The 21,283-nt window shown below is 41.3% G+C and overlaps 1 long non-coding RNA gene across 1 annotated transcript; it reads left to right on the top strand.

The window, feature by feature from the left end:
* The first annotated feature begins 18,004 nt into the window (after positions 1 to 18,004).
* Positions 18,005 to 20,984, top strand: LOC145521554 (uncharacterized). The gene is made up of 2 exons (XR_014065467.1): positions 18,005 to 18,648; positions 19,589 to 20,984. It is a non-coding gene; the product is annotated as an uncharacterized LOC145521554 (long non-coding RNA).
* Positions 20,985 to 21,283: the final 299 nt, after the last annotated feature.

Raw genomic sequence — 21,283 nt, 5'->3', positions numbered from 1 at the left:
AAAAATGGAATGCAAGCCACACAGGCAATTTTTAACTTTCTGATATCAAGGGTATTGTGTGGATCACCACAAACTGTAGAAAATTCTTAAAGAGATGGGAATACCAGACCACCTGACCTGCTCCTTGAGAAATTTGTATGCAGGTCAGGAAGCAACAGTTAGAACGGAACCAGACTGGTTCCAAATAGGAAAAGGAGTACATCAAAGCTGTATATTGTCACCCTCCTTATTTAACTTATATGCAGAGTACATCATGAGAAACGCTGGGCTGGATGAGGCACAAGCTGGAATCAAGATTGCTGGGAGAAATATCAATAACCTCAGATATGCAGATGACACCACCCTTATGGCAGAAAGTGAAGAAGAACTAAAGAGCCTCTTGATGAAAGTGAAAGAGAGGGGAAAAGTTGGCTTAAAGCTCAATATTCAGAAAACTAAGATCATGGCATCTGGACCCATCACTTCATGGAAAATAGATGGAGAAACAGTGGAAACAGTGACAGATTTTATTTTTTGGAGCTCCAGAATCACTGCAGATGGTGACTGCAGCCATGAAATTAAAAGATGCTTGCTCCTTGGAAGAAAAGTTATGACCAACCTAGACAGCATATTAAAAAGAAGAGACATTACTTTGCCAACAAAGGTCCGTCTAGTCAAGGCTATGGTTTTACCAGTGGTCATGTATGGATGTGAGAGTTGGACTATGAAGAAAGCTGAGCACCGAAGAATTGATGCTTTTGAACTGTGGTGTTGGAAAAGACTTTTGAGAGTCCCTTGGACTGCAAGGAGATCCAACCAGTCAGTCCTAAAGGAGATCAGTCCTGGGTGTTCATTGGAAGGACTGATGTTGAAACTGAAACTCCAATACTTTGGCCACCTGATGCGAAGAACTGACTCATTTGGAAAGACCCTAATACTGGGAAAGATTGAAGGTCAGAGGAGAAGGGGACGACAGAGGATGAGATGGTTAATGGCATCACCGACTCAATAGACATGAGTTTGAGTAAGCTCCGGGAGTTGGTGATGGACAGGGAGGTCTGGTGTGCTGCAGTCCATGGGGCTGCAAAGAGTCAGACATGACTGAGCAACTGAACTGATCAAGGGTAAAAAGAAAAAAGGTAAAATGTGAAATTAATCTTAATGGTATATTTTATTTAACCCAATGCATCCAAAATATTTTCCTTTCAACATGTGGAACTCACATTAAATAAGAAGCTTTGGACTTCTCTGGTGGTTCAGACAGTAAAGAATCTGCCTGCAATGCAGGAGACGCGGGTTCCATCTCTGGGTCTGGAAGATCCTCTGGAGACGGAAATGGCAGCCCGCTCCAGTATTCTTGCTTGAAGAATTCCATGGACAGAGGAGCCTGGTGGGCTACAGTCCATGGGGTCACAAAGAGGTGGACATGACTGAGTGACTAACACATGTGGAACTAACGATAGTTCAAGTGCTTAATCGCTACATGTGGCTAGTGGCTATCATAGTGGATATCACAGGTCTGGAGTTGCTTTTAATCTTTATGATATATCATCTCCCTAACCTACCATCTGTCTGCTTTCCCCCACTGATTCCAACTAATCAAAGCACTAGTAATGAAGAGAACATTGAATTAGGAGTTAGCAAACCAAGATTAGTATCAGAGCTACTGCTGCTGCCAAGTCGCGTCAGTTGTGTCCAACTCTATGCGACGCCATAGACGGCAGCCCACCAGGCTCCGCCATCCCTGGGATTCTCCAGGCAAGAACACTGGAGTGGGTTGCCATTTCCTTCTCTGATGCATGAAAGTGAAAAGTGAAAGTGAAGTCGCTCACTCGTGTCCGACTCTTCTCGACCCCATGGACTGCAGCCCACCAGGCTCCTCCATCCATGGGATCCTCCAGGCAAAAGTACTGGAGTGGGTTGCCATTGCCTTCTCCGTATCAGTGCTATATTTGGTTAAGTAGTTAATCCTTCTAAGGCTCATTATTTCATCTGTAAAATGGGAAGAAGGAAGTGGAAGAGGAAAGTGGAGGAAGATGCCTCAATCATAGAATTGTTCTAAAAATTAAATGAAAGAAAACCTGCATGTAAAGTATTTACCATAGTGCCTGGCACAAAATTTAAGCCTGTAATAAATATTAATTATTGTTATCATTACTTAGTATAATGACTCTTTGCCATATATTAATTATACTTCCAGATAATTCATTGGCTTAATTAGTTCATAGGCTGCTTATTCAATTTTTATTTTTCTCTCAGCACTTAAAGCATGAAGCAAATAAAAGATACACACATGGGTAAGAGAGGCAGAAGCTTTACTGAGTGTCTATGATACTCCAGGCATTTGAGAGACTTTGCATATATTCTGTCACTAAATTGTCATAACAACTCTATCAGGTGCTTATTTATAATCCTATTTTGCATATAAGGAAATGGAGGCCCTTCTGTTTTAAATAAACTGTCCAGGTGTGAAGAATTTGTAGCTGAACCTATGTATCTCAGACTCCAGAGTTTCTGCCTTTGGACTTCATACTCTTTTTTTAAGGAAGAACAATAACTAGGATAAAGCCATTTTGCATTTTATAGTATACTCAAGTCTTCCAGCCTCTTACAAGCACCAATTAAGGCATTTTGCCAGCAGTAATTAAGACTACCTCCTACTAAATCCCTCGTTCCTATTCCAGCCCATCTAGGTAAATCTGCCTACTGGCATGTCCTCAAGGATGAAAATGTTAGCATTTGAAAGATCTATAATCTTTCTCAGTAAAGACAAAGAATCATGGACCTTATTTCAATAATGCAAAACATGCATGCCTGTAATTTACTCTATATTAAGATCATCACATATGTGATCACAATTTCCCATTTTAATGTGACCAAGCACTTTCATGAAAACAAACTAGCTTGTTAAAATCAGACGCAGGGCATGGCATGGTTATGAAATGTAGAGTAATTTCCGTCCAATGTAAGCCAACTTTATAACTAAAGAATGCAGTTTAAAATATACATGGATTCTGTACAGTTCAAGAATCTTAGTAATGTCAAAATACCACTGTGCTCAGGCTATTTTAACAGTTAATGGCATCGTGGCAGGAAGACTGTTCTCTGCATTTTTGGTAATTCTTTCCTTTATTTCTACATTTGGATTATTACAGTAATTTCCACCTGATTATTTTTTTGCAATGAGAGTGTTCTTTGAGAGTTCATTAGTAATATAGCTTAGGCTTTGTGGGGGATGCAGCTACCATTAATTTTGCTTTTGTTTGCTACTGGGAAAATCATAATTGCAAATTTTCAGCAAGATGCGTAGATGCACCTATTAAATAAGCAGTTGGTTTTTATTACTATTCTAGTAAAAGAATGACTGAATTACATTTAAGGTGATTTTCCTAGAATTTTGCTTTTTTAAAAAATAAGCAACATACTCTAATTTAGGCTGTCATGCCTTTATGCATGCATGTGCAGTTGCTCAGTCATGTCCAACTCTTTGTGACCCTATGGACAGTAGCCCACCAGGTCCCCTGTCCGTGGGATTCTCTAGGCAAAAATAATGGAGTGGGTTGCCATTTCCTCTTCCAGGGGATCTTCTGGATCCAGGGATTGAACTTGTGTCTCCAGCATCTCCTGCATTGGCAGGTGGATTCTTTACCACTGAGCCATCTGGAAAGTCCTTTATAATAACAATAATAAAAATACTTTAATACATTGAATTGTATTATTTTAAAAAAATTTCAATTTTTTAGAATAATATCATCTGTTCTTTTTTTCCATCTCTATGCACATCCGCTTCTCCATCCACCATCTCCAAACTTATATATCAACCAGCAACCTATAGTATCATCAAGAAATTTTCACAGGTTTAGCAGCATGGAATTTTCTTAAAAAGTCTATTCAGAGTCCATATTTTTGCTTCTATAACCATTAAGGGTATAAAATATCCATGTTCTGCTTAGGATGAGCATGGAGTAAGTCCTGAAAACAAGACTTCAAATAGTCTTTTCTATATCAATATAATTTAATAACAGAATATTGTAATCTTCATTGCCCCACTGAGGACCTTCTTTGTTTTAGAATGATACTTAATTAATTTAGATATTTGTCACTGTTGACTCTGGAGTCAAAATCCTTGTAGCATCTTCGGGGGGTGGGGGGGAAGCACTATACAGTGTTAGCTTCCTGCATGATGTCATATCCAGGAAGGCAGAAAACCCTCTAAAAGCATCAGAAACACTGCTGCTCCCATTGTAGTTACAGACTGTATCAGCCCACCAGGCTCCGTTTCTAGATTCCAAGTTTATAAATGCTTTAAGGAAACAATGCCAAATTCATCGTGTCTAGATTGATAGGCATTCAGGATATCAAATATAGGAGGTCTAGGCCAATTCTTCATTTGCTTGGCTAACCTCATAAAAGAGCTTTGTGAATGGTTCAAAAGAAGGAAGGTGCCAGTGGATATATTTGTTATGTTCCATTCATTTCTGGGAACAAGTCTGGTTTATCTTAATTTGATCAAGAAAAATAACTTGCTTATGTATTTCTCTAAAGTTAATAGTGAACATTTTAACTGCATTATGTCTAAGGCATGTCCTTCATATACACGGCAGATCTCATATGCCAACATCACAACTAGATGAATGATGTTTCTGTTACAGTTGAATGGGCAACTGAGTCTTTTCTCACTCTTGCCCAACCAGTTGAGCTGTGGAATTATTAAAGTAGTTTGGTTACTTATTGCATCATCTTCCACAGCAAAGTCAAAGATTGACTTAATTATCCTGATGACTCAGGCAAAAATACCAAATTCTTCTTCCTCGTGTTAATGTTCTCTCTCTCATATATTAATATAGAAGAAAATTCCATTATGCTGGTAATGCTCAGTTGGTTCTGAAAGCCTTAGCTTTTCTTGTATTTTGTAATATACAGCAGAAGTTATTAAATGCACTCTTTTCTCTGGTCTATTCTTACTAACAATATGAGCGTTAGATTTTTCATAAAAATATCAATTAATATGAACTAAATAGCATTAGGATATTTATAAGGCTATATTTCAGTTCAAATTTAACCTTATACATGCCTACTGATTAAACTTTTGAAGTCTTATTAAAACATAAAGCATTTTAGGGCTCAAGAAATGATGCCTTTAAACAACATCAAATTAAACACTCACTATTAGGTGACAATGCTAGAAGGAAAGCCTATCACAAAAGCAAATTAATGATACAGATGAACTGATTCCTTAGATTTGCTGACTTTTATAATCAATTCCATTAATCATTTAATTTTGCTCTGGTATCGTGATGTTTCCTCATACCAAGTGCCTTTGCATTTGTGGAGGGAGAGGTGCCTGGTGTTGGGGGGAGATACCTTTTCTATATAAGCTGTAAAGAGCATAATTGAGGCAGCCATCCCTTAAAATAGAATTTGCAGCTTTTTGATTTAATAGAAGCCATGGTCCATATACAAAATACTCCATAAGACTGTCTTTATCTGGCCTATGAGATTTGATCAATAAAGGCCAAAATCAATATGCAGAACCCAGCAGGCAGGTTATCTTAAGTCTTGTTTCCCCAGGCTCAAATCTCAAAGTGATTGGGTGACTAGGGTGATTAAATGCACGACAGTGAAAATTTCAATTCCCAAATCTTTTTCAATCAGAAACATTATGTGCCAGGCATCATGTTAAGGCTATGTACTATTTTTGTTTAATATCTCCATAAATTAGGTGTTATTACAATTCCCATTCTACATATGAGAAAACTGAGGCTTAGAGAAGTGAAATGCTTTTGCCCAGGGTTTCCTACTAGAAAGGGTGGAGTTGGAACTTCAACCCATGACTGCCTAAGTCAACACCTCTGCTCTCAACTTTGAGGTCCAGAAACCATTTAATATGACATTCTTCTTTCCATTTCTAAGGAAAAGGAAAGAACTAACTTTGAGAAAGGAGATAATAAATACAGTACTTAATAATTTAACAAAATGAACAACTAAAATCAGAAAGAAAGATCTGCTGACAGTAAAAAAGTTGCCCACAGCACTTGCAAATCATCCTTATCCCACGGGTTTTAGGGACAAGTATAACAATTAACTATAAGCTATAAATCTCAGCCCTGGATTAGCACTTTATTTGCAGTGGCTGTTGGCAAGTAATAAATAAAATCTAACTTGTCTTTGCCATTATTTTTTAAAAAAATTATATAGACCTTTTTTTTCCTTCAGTAGTCAATTATAAGGACTGTGGACAGTAATGAGTTTCCACAACACCTGCAAGGAATGGAGAGGGTACGTTCTTCATGTCTGAACGAGACATGATGGTTGTTAGTTGACAAAAGCTTGAAACATCCATTGCCCATACAGAGATATTCAGACTCAATGGAAATCACTCTATTTTCTACTGGGAGCAGAGTGGTTTTCTTAGGCCCAGAGAGAGACTGCCTTTCTGTGGTCAAGTTCTTAAGATCTTGCCTGGAATCCAGGCAGAAGAAATCCTCAGAAGGACTCCAAAAAGGGAGAGCATGTGACTGACTCCTGGCACTCAAAGGCACAGAGCTGTGTATACACAAGGTGGCAGATGGATATAAAGTTATAGGCCCTTTACATGCTTTGTGTAAGGTTTTTATCGGGCATGTGCTCTGTGCTAAACACTGTGTGTGTGCACGTGCTGAGTCACTTCAGTCGTGTCCAACTCTTTGCAACTCTATGAACTGAAGCCCGCCAGCCTTCTCGGTCCATGGGATTCTCCAGGCAAGAATACTGGAGTGGGTTGCCATGCCCTCCTTCAGGGGATCTTCCCAACCCAGGGATCGAATCTGCATCTCTTAAAGTCTCCTGCCTTAGCTGGCAGGTTCTTTACCACTAGTGCCACCTGGGAATCCTGCTGAACACTGCAGACATTATATATCCATGTATCACACCTAGATAATGGATGTGGGTCAAGGAAACAAAGGAAATGATTCTCCCTTCCAATGAACCCTTCAAATAAAGTCCATTCATCTGCTCTTCCCCTCCCACAGAAGAGAGTAGTGAGTAGGATATGAATACATGTAACAGGCAGATGGTACTTCATCATCAAATAGTACTGACTGGGGTAAATCCCCTTCCTACACGTGCTCTGAAGTTTTCTCCTTGAAGAGATGATAGGCAATGCTGAATCATTCTATAGCAGTCTTTCTTGTGTCTAAACCCTTCAGATCATGAACACCTTGAGAACAGAGTAGGGACTTGGAGTATATGGTCTTGAATGTCCTCTGCCTGGCCCTGTGCCCAGCATTTAGTAGACAAGCACAATGTTGGCAGTAGAGCAGGGCTATCCTAGCAGAATGAGGTTTAACTGTGGCTAGTTTTCTTTGGCGTCAAGTCCGTTGATCCTTAGGGAGGTAAACCTGAGCCTTGGTCTTATACAAACATCCATCTGAAAAGAACTGCCCAGATGTAAAAGGTACATGGAAGACATCAACAACTGTTTATCCCAGGATCTTTGATCTTAGTTTCAAACAGAAGTTATATTGATGGCAAGCAGAAGTTCTGGAAAAAGTTCAGGTATTTACTTTTTATTCCAATCCTTGTTCAGCCTGGTGTATTATGAACCTCAATGTTTTGCCAAATAAAAATGATATACAAGGAGATTTTTGTGAGATGCGCAACTGTGAATGAATTCTAATTATACACTGTTGATAGACCTTTAAAGACAATATATAAAACTATGATTATAATGGACTTTTTCCTTTCCTCAAATGCATGCTATTATGCACTGATTTTTCCCAAGTGGTTTCTCCATGTGCAAATGTGTTTTCAAAACAACTTGTCAAGAGAAGTTATGTGAAAATTCAACCACTAGATGGAGTGGCTTTTATAAGCCCTCAGGAATCAATTTGTTACTCTGTTCAGTGGATATAGTTCTTGCTTTGGTTGAGCAACTTCTGCTACAACATTTTATGGGTTTTACAACTGAATTAATTTAAACATAAATAAGAAAACATGTTAGAGAGGGTTAAAATTGGTTATTACTATTGCCTACAAAAACAAAATTTCTAATTATTTTTCTGAGGCAAAAGGGCATTGAGAAAATTTAATATATTGATAAAAATTAATTGTATTTAGAATTCTGCCTCAAGAAAGTAATTAAGAATGAGTAAGGGAAAGTAGTTATACTGAAAACAAATGATATGTTTATGTCAAGAGATGCTAAAAGTAAGAAGGGACTATCTTGGGAGCCCAAAATCAATTCTAATAACAAACTCAACTCATTTCTATTTTATGAAACATTTGGCTTTCCAATTTTCAATTATGAAATCACCAACACAGGTCATAACTCTGTGATGAAAAAGAATGGAAAATTATTTTCTATTCTTACAGAAGCTAAAATGGAATATTCACAAGAGAAGTTAGTATCTGTTCAAATACTCATACAAATCAAGGATACAGTAGCTTTCTAAGTAACTCAATTTCCTTCCTATCATTTTCTTGCTGGAATAATTTTAAACATTTTTATTGTTATGTTCAGGGTTCCATTTAAATGTGATTTTAAAAACTAGGTACTTACATGTTACCTACTTTAGTTGAAAATTACCTACTTTAATAAACAAAAATTTCAGTGTGTACGAACAATACATTATATAAGCTGAAAAAAATATGCTTTCAAGATGCAAATTATAATGTACAAACAGAACTAGAAGAACTTGGTTTCAATAATGATGTAAAAATATGTTTTGGAAATGTAACAAATTGTATGCAAGGTCAGAATTTTCATGCCATTGAAACCATGAAGTAGTTGTATTATACTTATTTAAGAGTTTGATTTTGAATTAAGGTTTGTGTGATACAGCTATATGATTTTGAACAGAGTTGAGGAACTAAAAGCATTGAGAAAAATGACATGAAGATAAAGAACTAGGAAATAAGATAGTTGAGCACAGGCTGGACATCTCAGCATACATCTTGAAGAATAGTCTGATAAATCACGTGTGGTTTGGAAGTGCGCACCTAGTTATTTTACAAGTGTGGTTTGGAACTGAACACCTAGTTAGTTATTTTATAGGTTGTACATGCAAGCTCAGTCACTCAGTCATGTCTGACTCTTTGCTACCATATGGACTGTAGCCCTCTAGGCTCCTCTGTCCATGGGATTTTTCTAAGCAAGAATACTGGAGTGGGCTGCCATTTCCTCCTCCAGGGCATCTCCCGACCCCGGGTCTCCTTCATCTCCTACATGGGCAGGCAGATTCTTTACCACTGAGCAACATGGGAAACAATTTTATAGATCAATGGCTCTCAAAGATGCCCTTCAGCCAGTAGCATCAGCATCACCTGGGAAGTAGGGAGAAATGTAGTCTCAGGTCCAACGTCAGAACTACAGAATCAAAAACTCTGTGTTTCTGAGTTGGGGCACTTCTGTGTCTTCACAAGGCCTCCAGGAGAGTCTAAGACACTCTGAGGTTTTAGAACCATTGTTAAAAGATGATGGAAACCTGTGAAAAAGACTAGATGAAAGAGGAAAACAGAACTAACCTTTAAGAAGTATCGAGGTTAGATAGGAAGAAAGAATATTCTAAGAGTATAGGTTTTTCGATCATTGAAATGGATTGCGAAGGAAGCATAAAATAATATAAAATAATTCCCCACAGAAGATCTTTAAAACCAAGTTTTTTCTATTTGATTGAAATAGAACAATGTAGTCTAGCCTGAAAATGAGGGTAAAGAGTGAAGAACCTCTCAAGGATTTTCAGTCTCCAAGCTTCTCTGCACTTTTTCAGGAAACTTATTTGCTAGATCTTTTGTCCAGCAAAGAAAAGTGGCTTCAAGACATAACATGTACTTACCCAGCTGCAGACATAAATTAAAAACTGCATACCATTTTTTTCTTAATTCTATTTACAAAGACTAGGCAAAGTTTGATAGGACCGCTAACCACATCTTTCAACACCATTGTGAAGGAACTCACGATTACTGAGCATAAAAGAACAGGAAAAAATAAAAGTAACACTCCAGCTTATTTTCTTTTTAAGCTGGAAATATTTCTGTTTGCTCTTCTTTTCCCCCAAACCGTAAAATAATGTATCACAGAAGATGAACCCAGAAAATGACAAACTAAAATGGAAATTTTGCAGTAGGCCCAACCAATGCAAATCTATTGCAAATTATCTTACAGAACTATCCCGGTAATTATGCAATTTGCACTGCTTATAGCTGGCAGAGATCTTTCAAAAATACCTACAAGTTATAAATACATGGAAATATATCCCCAAGCACTTAAATATATGACTCTGGGCAGACTGTTTCCTCTATAATTATTTCATCAATAAAAATGGATCATAGATTACTCATAATTAGTTTTCTTAGCCGAGGACTAAAATCATTCAAAGATTTCCCCCTTTTCTGGTGTATATGAACTTAGATCTAATTTTCAAAAGTAGTTGTATATTTTCTAAATTCATATGCTCACATAGGCAAAAATACAGAATTCTTTGGGCAATCATTTGCTTACTTTGGTTATGAGTTAAGTTGTTTAACTTTTTCAAGTCTTTTTTCATTTTTCTTTATGTGCATATCACTTGCTCCCCACAACTTGTGCAAAAGCTAGAGAAAACATTTGAAAATTCTGGTAGCCATGCATTGAAATAAGTTGAAAATATGGTCCATTTAAGAAGTAATGCTGGAATAAATAAAAATACACAGATCACAGTGGTATTAAAATAAACTTCCCTTACAAAGGAATAAATCAAGTTGATTTAAATATAACTGAGTTAGAACCAAACAAGAGTGACAAAGGCATACCACCTATGACATTGGTTCACTTGCTATGTTAAAACCATCTTTTTTAGCCACCTGAGTTAGCGTTAGTCGCTCAGTCGTGTCTGACTCTTTGTGACCCCACAGACTCTAGCCCACCAGGCTCCTCTGTCCATGGGGTTCTCCAGGCAAGAATACTGGAGTGGGTTGCTATGCCCTCGTCCAAGGGATCTTTCTGACCCAGGGATCGAACCCAGGGATCTCCTGCATTGCAGGCAGATTCTTTACTATCTGAGTTACCAGGGAAGACCAACAGAAATCAAGGTTATAAAATTTCCTATTCAAATGTCTATATGTGAAAGTGGAAATTTGTTTTTTTTTTTTTTTTAAGCATACTGGAATTTATCACCAATTTAAAGGTAAGACTTCTTTTAACTCAATTTACAGAACTCATATTGACTCCAATTATCTCCAAATATATGGCCTAAAGAATGGATAAACAAATGATAAAGGAAAGAGAGGAACCCTCCCATATCAACATAAACTTTGAAAAACATTCTTTCCTAATTACATTTTATTTTAATTATATTTAAATATACTACTGACATACACAGTTTGTGAAAGCATTTGCCAGTATACTCAACTCCCACAACAGATTGCCTGGCACATCTTTGAAAAACGCTTCTGCTTTTCTTTAAAAAGCAATAGCATAGAATATGCGAGTGGGAATAAAAAAATAGATATTACACTGTTGAATTTTGGAAACTATGCTGTACTTTATCTCCTGAAGTGAAAAAAATTTTCAATGCTATTCAGAGTTGAGAATGATGGTAAGGAATCATGCCAAAGGTATCTAATTTCTTTTCAATGAATCCAAACTCTAAACAATTAAAAATCCAAATCAGAGTGGAAAAATAAGACATTAGATAATAAAATATCATACTCCTAAGGGAAAATGATTTTCCATCTGTGTTAGGAAAAAAAGGAACTTAAATCCTTTCATTCAAAGATGCAAAATTTACTTTGAGAGGCTTATTCGAAACGACAGACTATGATGCAATAATAGCACTAGGGGGTAAAAAAAAAATGAGTCGCCCAAAAAAAAATCCAAAAACACTAATTCCCATCTGACCAGTCTCAACTCACATGTTCACTAACAAAAGAAAACAAGCAAAGCAAAACTTTGAAGGCTTTCCTAAAGTGCAGGTGTGAACATTTCCCCAGCTGGGGCTAAAACAGAATTCATAGTATTTCAGTACAACTGCAATGACTCTGCCAGCCCCATTTGCTCAGATTAGGGGAGTAAACAGTTCTTTCCTCAAAAACCCATACAAATGCAACTCTGAACCTCAGAATTCGATGCTCCCTAAGTTATGAAATTAACCTGTCTAGGTGAAACTTTCAAATTAGAGGAGATTCCAAAGTTATTCACCAATCATCTATATGAAAAGTACTTCGAATATATGGAAAGCAGCCATGAAAATTAGATCAAGAATATATTTGTCATCTCAACTGCCCTAGAAAAACTGTTACAATGAAATGTATTTTATTTTCCATGAGACACCCTGTTCAGTAAAGAAATATGACCCGGGAAAGCTTTTTAGTAAATATTTTATGGTAAGAACTGGAGGTAATCACACTGATTACTTGAGGCAACGACTTTGACCTCTGATTACTGATATGTCATAGACATATCTATTATCCATGCAGGCCTGTTTGAGATAGAAGTTCATCTAACCTCAAATCATTTGAAGAGTACCAAGAGAAGCACTGGAAAACTACTAAAATAGCCTTCCTCTTTTCTCCTCACAAATTTCCCATAGTTTTAACTTACTTGTAAGTTATAATGTGTTTTATCCAACAAATATAACTATATTAATATGCATCTTGTGACATAGTGATAACTTTGTGTGTGTATGTGCATGCTCAGCTGTGTCCAACTCTTTGCAATCCTGTAGACTGTAGCCCACCAGGCTCCTCTGTCCATGTGATTCTCCAGGCAAGAATACTGCAGTGGATTGCCATGCCCTCCTCTAGGGAATCTTCCCAACCCAGGGATGGAGCCTACGTCTCTTATGTCTCCTGCAATGGCAGGCAGGTTCTTTACCATAGCGCCACCTGGGAAGCCCATAATAACCTTGCGTAACTTCTCCGAACTTTCTTTCCAAGATTAATAAACAACCAGTGAAAACTGTGTTAAACACAGCAGTCAGTGTTTATGAGAAAACTATAATTGAATGTGGTTCTTCCCATCCTGGCATCTTCGCAAGATTCTTAGAACATAGGAGACTGGAATAAATTTCCACTCTCCTGGAAAATAAGAACAGTTTTGTTTTGATTCAAGGTGGGTACTTCCTTTGGCCTTGAGTTGTCCATGTCCATCTGCACAGTTCCCTTGAATTTGGACATTTCCCCAAATTTGTAGAATTTATTTAAAATCTGAATCATATGTTCAAATATATCAAGGCAACATGTCTCAATTTTTATTTTAGTTGTGATTATACATCCAGGAAAAAAGTTTGTTCATATACACATATAAAGGTGTATTTATACATCCTGTCATCTTAAATTCTGCAATCTATAACTTGACATTACATATACTCTGGATGATATTTATTGTTTCTTGTAGTCCAGAAAATATCTGGGAGAAAACTAAGTTGATCTGCAATATGTTATGAGGTTAACCCAATCTAACCTATGCATATAGATTAGTGGATAAATGGTTATCAAAACATTAAACAGAAATTTAGTTACAAAGTGCTGAACCTTCCAATCCCTCAAAAACAGGATTCATGTGGTTATACTGTAAAGTTAACATTATCATGAGAACAGGATTAGGAAAGAGCTGGAGACTCAGAGGGAAAACAGGAGGCTAAAATTTTACCAATACAAAATATATCCACTGGTTTTGATTTCCTCATTAACTTTTCCACCAGCCTTCATCCGTGAAAAAAAAAACCAAAAACTCAGTAGAGTTTTCGGCCCCTCAAAATATAGATACGCAATATAGAAACCTGGCCTTGGCATAGTTTTTCAAACAATGTTGGGTCCAGGTGATTTCAGAGTCAGCAGCAGAATTATAAATAATGTAAGCCCAAAGGCTGGCTTCACTCTAATTTGTTAGTTCAATTAGAAGATGATGAATACAAAAATAAAAGAGACAGACCTACACTGGTGGTGACACAGCACCCCTTTTTGCAGGGATGAGAGCTCTCATCTGTGTGCTTCACGCCACTGAGCTAACATCATTACCCCAAGAATAACAGGCAGCAAACTAACAGACAGGCTCCGTCCTCCTCACCAAATTCAAGATGCTATCACCAAATCTTGTTTTACTCATCATGTGTTGTTAGGTGTTTCCAAGTTTGATTTATTACTCTTTTTTGCAGCATTCCTGGAGAGCTAATTATGGGAAATAATCCTTTTCCTTATTAGGCCAACTGTTTTCTGGGAAGAAACATTTGGTAAGCCTGGTGAACTATAAACTGCTATGAGAAGTTCCATTTCATAACAGTTTATTCTGATAAGCCGAGTATTCCAATTCTAATTCTACCTAATAGGCAAGATAACCTCGGAGCCTGTCTTAAATTTTCTGGTGGTGAATATTAGTTCCGAGTTAAAGCAAAGAAGTATGTCACACAATTGTTTTGAAGGCGTTTTTCAGGCTTTGCCTTAGTAATTCAATAAGCTGACACCGCATACTAAACACATGTCAGCACAGCCACTGGGACTGCTGCTTTCTGGAAAAAAGAGGTAAACCGATTCAAGGAGTTTTCTTTTGGAAGAGGCTATGACAGGCCACAAATAGAGTGGTTCTTCTGGAGAATTTCATTCCCGGCAGTTTTGTCTTGGTAACATTTAACAATTTCACTATTTTAACATTTTGAAATGCCAAAAAGAACACAGTGATCCTGCAGCTAGGCTTATTAGAGAAGAACAATCTCACAGGCGAGACAGGGAGGCACGTGGTCCACTGGGAAAAGGGTAACAGAAAAAGACAGAAAACAGTACATAACAAACAAAGCCCGAGCACTACTCCAATGTAAGATGGGACTTTTTTTTTTCACCAGAAGGTGAATCTTCACTCTCCAAAGTGACTAACGTCATGTACAGCTTCTTTTAAGGGACAGGGCATAACATTCTTTTTAATATGCATATATATTGATGCTATCTATTAAAAGGGGAGATATGAATATAATGTGCCTTTTAACCATGAGTACGAAAGCATAGTAATTTTCTTTCTGAAAGGTCAGAACCAAGCATTACCCCCCTGTGGCATCATTTTACCCCAGAGAGGCTTAGGAACACAAGGAAACCTTTCCTGGTCATACACTTGATACCTACCTGAGCCAAGACTGCTCCTTGCCTGGAGTAGGAGACATCTTTAGAATAAAAAGAGTTCATTTACAGTAAGTTCTCTTGATAACCTAAAATAGTTTTTAAAACCATATCCAAGTGTCTTGCCTAACTGTGGTAACTGTTATTGCACCTACAGTAACTGCCTGCAGTATGCAATATTTAAAATTCTGGAGATGCATGGATTCTGTTCATGTACAGATAATCAGAAAATTATCTATGTCACTTAAGAAACTATACGTAGCCTTTCTGAGAACATCGCTCCTAAATGAGTTGGAGAACAGGGGAGGGGCAAGGAGTACCAGGGGAAAAAAAGACAGAAAAAAATCAATCAGTGTATCTTCTCCTGCAAACTGTCAGCAGGGTGGGATTAGAAAAGCAACACTTTAAATCAGATAAAGTCCTATGGGAACCTTAAAGGTTGGTTGCTCTGAGCTTCTCAGGATTCTGCAAAATAGATTGATGGCAGTGGTCATCCACTGATACTCAGTGTCCACTGAGTTTCCCCAGAGAAATTGCATTTCCCCCATTGTTCAAAAGATATTAACTTGGTAATAAAAATGAGAAGAAGTTATGGAACCCACTAAGATATATTTCAACACCTTTAAAGCCAGTAGATCTGTTGTAATCTCTTATTGGATTAAATGCTGGAGGATTCTAATACGTGAAGAAAGCAACAACAAAGGCAAGAACAGCACTTATCTGAAGGAAAATAAAAAAGATGCGAGACAAAATAACGAATAGATGACTCAATTTTTTTCTCATCTGTTCAACTGAAAACTAAAATCAGAAATATGCAAGATGCTTTTAAACTTTCAAATGACCAAATGACAGTTTCTCACATCTGTCACAGCAAACACATTCTCATTCACAGGAGCTGATCATTTGTGATTGTGAGCCTTGGCAAGAAATGTCTTTTAAACAGACATCAACTTTTTTTCATCTAATGGCTACTTCTGAATTCAATGGTTCCATCACCATTCAAATTCAGATATCAGTTAAATGCTAATTTCTTTTTCCTCAAAGAAAAGTGGTTCCTGTAGCTATATTTTTATATGCAAAAGTTTATTACTTGATATACATTTCTTGATATGACATTTAATAATCTGACTTTAGACAGCTTCTAGGTTTGGTGCAGAGATCGATGTATTTCTTCAGGAAGACTCAGCTGCTGATAGGGTTTAGAGACATTAAGCACCACCTCAAGCGCCCGTTTTTCAAACATACACAATTACACATTTTCCACAAACAGACATCAGTGCATACAGACAGCCAGGTGCTCACACATTCAATAACTAGTAAATGGTAGAAACCTCCAGAAGTAGCACAGACCACAGTTAACAGGCTGGGGCTCTATGGCTTAGTAAACACCAGTGCACAATTCGCTCACACGGAATCAAAACTCCACGAAGGACACTTGGGAACCACACTGGTCAGCACCCGAGGGGGCGGGAGGCGGAAGAAGTATTTACAAATGCAACTCTACCAGGTCTTACCCTTCGCATCCCCCGGTCCTCGCGGGAGAAGCTCCCTCGGCACCTCTCGCCCAGCGCAGGGGCTGCTTCTCTGCTTGAACGAAACGTCCCCCCACCTGACTCTACGGAGAGCTCTGCCGGGAACCGAGGCGCCCCGCCCGGACCAGGGGAAGGCACTGGCGCCGCGGGAGCCGAGAAAGAGGCAGAGGCGGAAAAGAAGTGGAGAAGGAAGGGGTGGCCAAGGGAGTCGCGAGAGGGAGGCGGCGCCGGCGCGGGGATGCGGGCGAGGAGGGGTGGGGTGGAGCGGGGTGTGCCTCCGTCGGTCGGTCAGGATGTCAGTCGGTCCGCTCAGCCCGCGCGCCGGCGTCCCCTGCCTCCAGCGCCCGCCTGCGACGGTGATCGGGACTGGCGCCCCCTGCGCTCACGAGCCTCGCCCCTTGCCGGGGCTCCTCGCTGGGTCCTCCCGCTCGGCCCGCCTGGCCCGGCGTGGGGCCGCCCGTTTCCGCCAGCCCAGGAGCCCGTCGCCTCGCCCGGCGCGCGCGGTCCCCGACTCTCCCTGCGCTCGCGCTCTGGCTCCCTCTCGCTCCGGTCCCATTTATGAAGCGCGGTCCCATCACGTGTTAATGAGCCTTTGTCCTGCCCTGGCAGCGGCGGCGGCACAGACCCCGCCGAGGGAACTGCGCGGGGAGGGACCGGCGCGCGGCGCCCGCGGCTCCAAACTTTGCTGGCGCGAGGGGACCCGCCGCTGGCGCCGGCCCCGGGGCCAGAGGGGACGAGCCTCTCTGGCCCGCGTCACCTACTTCTCTTCCTCCTCTGCCGCCGCCGGGGTCCCCGGGGGCCCCACTGCCATGACCTGGCTCTCCTTCCAGACACTCTCACACTCTGGCGGAGCCAAGAAAGGGCTCGTGCCTGCACCGTCCCCGACCTCGGGGTCATGAATCACGCGCGCCCCGCCAGCGCGCAGCGACAACACCTTGCGCGGGGGTCACGTCTGGGCCAGCGGGCTGAGCCGGAAGGGAAAGGGGAGCGGAGATGGGAGGACTAGGCGGCAGCGAGCCCTGCCCCGGACCCCGGGGGTGCGTCCTCGAGCCCCACCCAGACCCCCCAGTTCCGGGCCGCCTCCGCGGCAGGCGGCTACTAGCCGGGCCCGGGGTCAGGCGAAGCCCGGGGACCGCGCCGCGCAGCCCCCGAGTCCCCGTGCTACCTGGCGGAGGCCACGCGGCCACCTGTCCTCCGCCCTCGGGCGCCGCCTGGCTCTGCGCCGGGCGCCTCCTCCAGCCTCCGCCTTCCCCGCCCGGCGCCGACCACTCGGGCGCGCCCCACCCGCCCGGCCCCGGCTGCAAACATTTGGGCTCCGTGGGCGGCTGGCTCTGCGCCTTCCTGCCTGGCGCGCCCCCTCCCCAGCCGGGGTGGGGGGGGACCCCTCGCCTCGCACCTTCTCGCAGGAAGAGGACGCCCCCTTCCAACGCCGGGCGGGGGGCGCCCGGGGCTCGCGGCAGCCGCGGCAGGCGCCTGGGCATCCGTGGTGCACCCGGCTGCCGCGGCAGAAATTAGGGGACATGCTCGTTAATTGGTTCCACTATCAGCCGCTGTCTGCCTCCCGTGTACACGGATCAAACCTTAATTGGTCTTTACATTTATCATGGTGAATTGCGAACCTACAAACAAGCCCCAGCCGCTGCTTCAGCAGAAAAGGCCCTCCCCCTCTCCCCGGGGCCGGGCAGGGCTGTAGCGGCGGCGATCCTGGTTATTTAGACATCTTTATCTCTCCGGAGTTGGGTCGGGGGAGGACTGCCTGGTTTCCACCTGATGCAGCCAAGTCCTCTGGCCCCAACAGCCCCGCGGAAAACGGTTGGTTCGGTTCCCAAGCTCTCCTCTCCGTGACTGCCTCAGCGTTCGTTTTATGACACCCCGCTAGGATCCGGCAATTTCTGCCCAGTCCTCATCCTACACGCGCTCTGGTTCCGATCTCCAGTCTCCTCTTGCCCAAGCCCAGAGCTCAACAACAGTCCGAACAGATCTGGGCCCCATATTTGGACTACGTGATGAGAATGCGGAAAAGCGAGCCCTTCAAGGAAGGGAGGAGAATTGGTGCGGAGGAAACCCATGGATGGTGGGTTCAGAGCTCTGGATAAGGGGAGGCTGTTGAGTGCCTTTTGGAAATCTCAGTCCAAATCATAGAAAGGCGCAGGGCTCCACTGAAGTCTTTGAAGATCCCCTAAATTGCTTTAGGCTAGAAAAAGTATTTCCCATTTCCCTATCAGGGAAATGGCCATTTGCAATCGAGTCCACAGCGGAAATGATTAATTTCTGCTAGGTAGGTAGACGGAATAAGTTATACACAAAGATCTGATGGACCCGTCAATCGATGGCAAGTGGGTAGATGCGGGATTAAATCTGATGCCTGGGGCAGACTCTGCTTCCGTCTGAAAAAGCCCTCTTCAACCACTTGCTACGCGAAGACAGCTCTACCTAGAGATTTAAAGGGGGGTGGGGCAGGCACTTCAGCATTTGTTCCCTTTTTTCTTTTCTTTTTAGGGGTCATGGTTATTTTACTTTTACCTTACACCCTTGGCAGGAGGATATATTCGCCAAGTTTTGCCCCCTTGTGACCTAACAGACTTTAATGTACCACGGACCTGGCGATTTGATAAGAAATAGTTTGCCACTTCCTGGTAGCGTAGGTTCAGATGCTTGCTAGTAGGATCTAGACAGCTCTTCTGATGATGAGGTCGTCTTTCGGGTGACAGGAAAGGCCAGGGAGTTGGGCTTCTGGAGGGCTCTTAGGCAACGGGGTTTCACACGGGAGCTGCCATGTTTCTCTGTAGCATGATGACCTGTGCTCTTGGGGTGGCCGAGGTGTTTAGTATCCCTTGGAAATACGACAGACACTTGCTGGGGTACCCCTTATAGGACATTCTCCCAATTACCAGTCTGCCCCTTGGTGGTCAACCTCAAAAATTTAAGGGTGGAAACCATTTATAATCTAGGGAAGGAATTCCATGGAAATCTTGTATCTCAACTCAGCCACACTAACTTTTGCTTTCTCCTAGAAAAGAGCAATCTCTAAGTCATCCTAAATCTCTTTTGATTGGTGGTGGATCTCTTCACTGAATTCTGATATTCCAAGCAGCAACCGAGGATCCAAAATGACCTGAAGTCTATTTGTTGAGTGACTGGCCAAAGTGACCTGTAGACAGTCACTCATTAACAATCTAATCAAGTAGTGACTCCAGCAGCTATAACTGTTTAGCCTGTTATTCTGTTGTTCAAGATGAGGCGTTGGGAGGTGGGGGAGAGAAGGCTGGAGCTTGACAGCTGGTGAATTGTACTCACTTTCCATTTAGAGCTCAAGGATAATGCTCAATAATGGAGTCAAAATTTGACTTGTGACCTGGCATTTTATCACCACGAGTGAATGCTTTGTTGGAACTGAGAGAGTTATTATGTTGTTTAGAAAATGCCATTCTTGTAGGCATGCTTGTCTATCTTTAAAATTTAAAATCTGTCTTCAGCTCATCAGGGTGTTAGACTGTCAGTCAAAGAATGGCTATACTTTTCCCTTGGAGCTGGAAGATGGGCAGATGGCTGATAGTGTGAAAGCAAGATGCTCCTTCGTGCCTCAGAGTTCACATTTGTCAAGGATCACCTTTATATGGGAGGAAATGATTTGGTTTTCACATGTGGTTGGCCAGCCTCTGTCCTCATGAGAGAGCCAGCAAGAATGACAAATACAAGCTGTCAGCGTCCCTTTCAGGAAGACTATGTTGAAGGCACACGTACATTTAACCTAAGACATTGAATGATCCTTGGTCATCACAAACCTAGGTTGAATTTGAACCCATGTCCTTCTGGGGAAAGATACAGAGAGCCCCTTAGCGGATTTTACTAGTCCTTGCATTGCTACATATAAGGCTGTCTGGTTTTTTATTTCTTTATCCTTTTAAAATTAGAACAGGGCTATGATGAGCCAATTTACTGCCGTGCTGTGTAATTTAGGTTATTCACTCAGTGAAATGTAGAGGATGAGAGAACAGTGAAGACTGCATATTTCAACTTCAAAGAAAGATAGATCTCAATTTATTTCTGCCAAAGTATTGATAGTTATATTGGACATAGAACATTAGAGAAGCGTGTTCTGCCTCCCTAAGATAGATGCTGATCCAAAAGGAGCTGTAATCCACAGTTTCTTTTTATACTTGTTTTGGTTGGTAGTACCTCTCTCCCACTCCCCAAAGGAGTGATCTGTTGGGAATGATGAGTAATGGTTTCCCAGTTTGGGAACTGTAAGCAGAAACATACTTTCTTTTAGAGTTTTGGGAGTGCTTTCTGAGTTTGGGCTTCACGTGGTTGTTTTGTTTGTTTGGCTTTTTTTGGTATTTTTTTGGTATTTTCAGTGCGTTGCTCACACCACAGGGCTGGAACGCTCTCAGATTAAAGACATTTTCAGAATGATGTTATGACGACACAATTCATTCTCATTTGGAGCATTGCTTTAGAGTTCGACAGTTATTATTGGGTCTCCTTTGAAGCATTAAAGCAGTTTGTTTTTCAGCGGCTTTGCCTTGTGAGATGGGAATTTATTCTTCATTCCCGATCTAAAAGGTGATTGACAGCAAGCCTGCAGACTGGGCTGAAGCTCTGTCATCCCAAGCTTGAGATCTGAAATGTTTGTTCAGGAGATGCTCAATCAGTAATGCAAGCAACCTAAAGACCCTCCTGCACCACTTCTGCATGTTTCTCAAGAG

Source organism: Giraffa tippelskirchi, chromosome 9, assembly GCF_054371585.1.
Source record: "Giraffa tippelskirchi isolate mGirTip1 chromosome 9, T2T-mGirTip1v1.2.pri, whole genome shotgun sequence".
Lineage (NCBI taxonomy): Eukaryota > Metazoa > Chordata > Mammalia > Artiodactyla > Giraffidae > Giraffa > Giraffa tippelskirchi.
The sequence above is the reverse complement of the archived record's forward strand: the minus strand, read 5'-3'. Positions and strand labels throughout refer to the sequence as shown.